The following is a 4,646-nucleotide window of genomic DNA, read 5'->3' as shown; positions in this document are numbered from 1 at the left end:
CACCTGTCATTAGTCAGTGCAGATGAGAGAAAAGAGACAGGAAGACACTTTCAAGCCATTGAAATGTTTCCGACTTTGTCAGTTCTGTCATATTTTTGTAGTATTTGTATATGTTGAACCTTTTATAAGGTCACTAAAGAGAAAACACAAGTGAGCTGGTGTCAAATCCTAGATGCCATTGTCTGTCGTTATGCTCTTGAGCAAGGCACTTAACCCCCCCAACAAGAACTGCTTCAGGGCATCCAGTATAGCAGCTCCCTGTTTCAACCTCTCCAACCTAGGTATGTGTCAGGTTTGGGATAAAGCGGAAGTCACATTTGCGTTGGACTTGACGAATAATACAGTGATCTTAATGTTACAGGATGATTTCCGTTGAATAAAAACACACTGCAGTTGCAAAAACATACCACAAGATGGAGTAACAGATCAACCCTTTTCTATAATAGTCGCAACACTTCATGAAATTATAAACAGCCGCTATCAATAATGCTGATAAATCACAACATTTTAACATTTAAAAAAAAGCTCATTTCAATGTCGCACACAACTCCAACACCATCATTACGTTTTCCGAGGACACGATAGGTGGTCGGCCTGATCACCGACGAGGATGAGACAGCCTACAGGGAGGAGGTCAGAGACCTGGCAGTGTGGTGCCAGGACAACCACCTCTCCCTCAACGTCAGTAAGACAAAAGGAGCTGATCGTGGACTACAGGAAATGGAGGGGTGACCAAGCCCTCATTCAAATCAATGGGCCTGTAGTGGAGATGGTCGAGAGCTTCAAGTTCCTCGGTGTCCACATCACTAAGGATCTATCATGGTCCACACACGTCAACACAGTCGTGAAGAGGGCACGACAACGCCTCTTCCACCTCAGGATGCTATAAAGATTTGGCATGGGCCCTCATCGAGAGCATCTTGACTGGCTGCATCACCGCTTGGTATGGCAACTGCTTGGCATTCGACCGCAAGACACTACAGAGGATAATCCCTGCTATCCAGGACCTCTATACCAGGCGGTGTCAGAGGAAGGCCCCAAACATTGTCAAAGAATCCAGCCACCCAAGTCATAGACTGTTCTCTCTGCTACTGCACGGCAAGCGGTACTGATGCACCAAGTCTGGAACCAACAGGACGACATGAACAGATTCTACCCACAAGCCATAAGACTTCTTAACAAGACTGCTAAATAGCTAATCAAATATCCTTTTGCTGCACTGACTCTCTTGCAGTGTCTCTATGCACACCCACTGGACTCTACCCACCCACTGGACTCTACCCACCCACTGAACTCTACCCAGCCACTGGACTCTACCCAGCCACTGGACTCTACCCACCCACCCACTGGACTCTACCCACCCACCCACTGGACTCTACCCGCCCACTGGACTCTACCCGCCCACTGAACTCTACCCGCCCACTGGACTCTACCCACACACTGGACCCCACCCGCCCACTGGACTCAACCCGCCCACTGGACTCAACCCGCCCACTGGACTCTACCCGCCCACTGGACTCTACCCTCCCACTGGACTCAACCCAGCACACTGGACTCTACCCGCCCACTGGACTCTACCCGCCCACTGGACTCTACCCACACACTGGACTCTACCCGCACACTGGACTCTACCCGCACACTGGACCCTACCCGCCCACTGGACTCTACCCGCCCACTGGACTTTACCCACACACTGGACCCCACCCGCCCACTGGACTCAACCCACACACTGGACTCTACCCACACACTGGACCCCACCCGCCCACTGGACTCTACCCGCCCACTGGACTCTACCCGCACACTGGACCCCACCCGCCCACTGGACTCTACCCGCCCACTGGACTCTACCGCCCGGCCCCACCCGCACCTGGACCCCCCCGCCCTGCACCCCCCCCGGCCCCACCCGCCCCTGGACTCCCCCCCTGGACCCCCCCCGGCCCCACCCGCCCCTGGACTCCCCCCCTGGCTCACCCACACACTGGACCCCACCCCCCCGGCCCCCGCACCTGGACCCCCCCGCCCCTGGCCAACCCCACACGCACTCCCCCCCGGACCCCCCCGCCCCTGGCTCACCCACACACTGGACCCCCACCCGGCCCCACCCGCCCCTGGACTCTACCCGCCCACTGGACTCTACCCGCACACTGGACCCCACCCGCCCACTGGACTCTACCCGCCCACTGGACTCTAACCGCACACTGGACCCCACCCGCACACTGGACCCCACCCGCACACTGCACTCTACCCGCACACTGGACCCTACCCACTGGACTCTACCCACACACTGGACTCTACCCGCACACTGGACCCCACCCGCACACTGCACTCTACCCGCCCACTGGACTCTACCCGCACACTGGACTCTACCCGCACACTGGACTCTACCCACACATTCAAACATACTTACAATGACAGCCCAGAGTAGGCGGGGGCGAGCCACACAACCACACATACACATAGATACACACACACACAAACAACCACACACACACACACACACACTAAAAACAATGGAAATATTGCCTAGATTTGTTTGTATTGTATTAAGACAATAAAATAAAAAGTTATTGTTTTGAGGTGATTTAGATCACCCAGAAAATGCATCAAGAGAATTCGTATTGCTTTAAGATATTCTGTTTCCAGGTTAAAGTCATTAAAATAATCTGCCAATGCGCTACGATCATTTAACTTGGTAAGAGGTCAAGTTATTCTAATTCTAAGAGGTGTAAGATAAAAACATTTTTTGCAGTGCATACGCCCACACACATATAACATGCACAAACATGCCTACTGACGCCACACACACACCACACACACACACTTTCACACTCACCACATACGCTGCTGTTACTGTCTATTATCTATCCTGTTGTCTAGTCACTTTACCCCTACCTACAGTATACTGCTGTTACTGTCTATTATCTATCCTTTACCCCTACCTACAGTATACTGCTGTTACTGTCTATGATCTATCCTGTTGTCTTGTCACTTTACCCCTACCTACAGTATACTGCTGTTACTGTCTATTATCTATCCTGTTGTTTGGTCACTTTACCCCTACCTACAGTATACTGCTGTTACTGTCTATTATCTATCCTTTACCCCTACCTACAGTATACTGATGTTACTGTCTATTATCTATCCTGTTGCCTAGTCACTTTACCCCTACCTACAGTATACTGCTGTTACTGTCTATTATCTATCCTTTACTCCTACCTACAGTATACTGCTGTTACTGTCTATTATCTATCCTTTACCCCTACCTACAGTATACTGCTGTTACTGTCTATTATCTATCCTTTACCCCTACCTACAGTATACTGCTGTTACTGTCCATTATCTATCCTGTTGCCTAGTCACTTTACCCCTACCTACAGTATAAATAGTATACTATTTTCTACTTCCTGTATATAGCCATGTTATTTTCTACTTCCTGTATGTAGCCATGTTATGTTATACTTTCTGCATATAGCCATGTTATTTTCTACTCCCTGTATATAGCCATGTTATGTTCTACTCCCTGCATATAGCCATGCTATTTTCTACTTCCTGTATATAGCCAGGCTATTTTCTACTCCCTGTATGTAGCCATGTTATTTTCTACTTCCCGTATATAGCCAGGTTATTTCTACTTCCTGTATGTAGCCATGTTATTTTCTACTTCCCGCATATAGCCAGGTTATTTTCTAATCATTTTTTTATTATCTTTGTATTTATTCCTCATGTCACTATTTTAAAAAATAATTTTTTGGACCATCTTATTTTTAACTCTGCCTTGTTGTAAAAGGACCTGTAAGTAAACATTTCACTTTTAGTCTACACCTGTTGTCTACAAAGCATGTGACATAACATTTGATTTGATTGACTTGATCTATTTAGTGGGCTACCTAACAGTAGCCTAAAAATACAATAATTAATTAAATTTGAATTTGTATAACACTAAATATGCAATTATCCTTCCTTCTTTCCCTGGGACTTTCCAACTATCTCAAGGGAATATAACACAGATGCCTCTCTATCATTAATTAGCTGTTTCATCACAGAGACGTGTTAATTATGTTGCTGTCACTCTGCCATGGCTGACCCAGTGGATTATGTCCTGCTATATCCTATCAATGCTGAATACAGTGTCCTGTTATATCCTGTTAAGAGAAGGAAGGGGAGGACCATCCTCAGTGAATTGTGAAACATAAAAAAAGGACAGAGAAAGATAATAGTTTAACAGTTTTGAACAAATTAATTTAGTTCAAAACTGAAGGAGAAGCGAGAGCGAGCGAGAGAGAACTAGCTATATTTCCTTCACTTTCCCATAGCTAGTGAATGCAGCTAGCTAGTTTAGCCTACTCAAACACCTGGCTTAAACAGAGAGGGATGCTATCTTAGCTGGCTGGCTATTTAACACTAGAACTCTTCCAAGTCAAGGTAAGCTTTTGGTTTTATATATTTATTGCCACCAAGGCCCGCCATTGCAATTGCTAAACCTGCTCTCTGACTGTACGCAGTACTGCATGATTGTAACAGATTTACTAATGTGTTAGTTCTAGTAGCTATGTTGACTATGACGTTAGCTAATATGGTGACAGCGATGTAGACTCTGTGTAGTGGTTAGTGGCTGTGGTATGAGGGTTTGGCTTGGAAAGTTTTTG

This window comes from Salmo salar, chromosome 20, assembly GCF_965601325.2.
Source record: "Salmo salar chromosome 20, fSalSal1, whole genome shotgun sequence".
Taxonomy (NCBI): domain Eukaryota; kingdom Metazoa; phylum Chordata; class Actinopteri; order Salmoniformes; family Salmonidae; genus Salmo; species Salmo salar.
Note: the sequence above shows the minus strand (reverse complement) of the source record.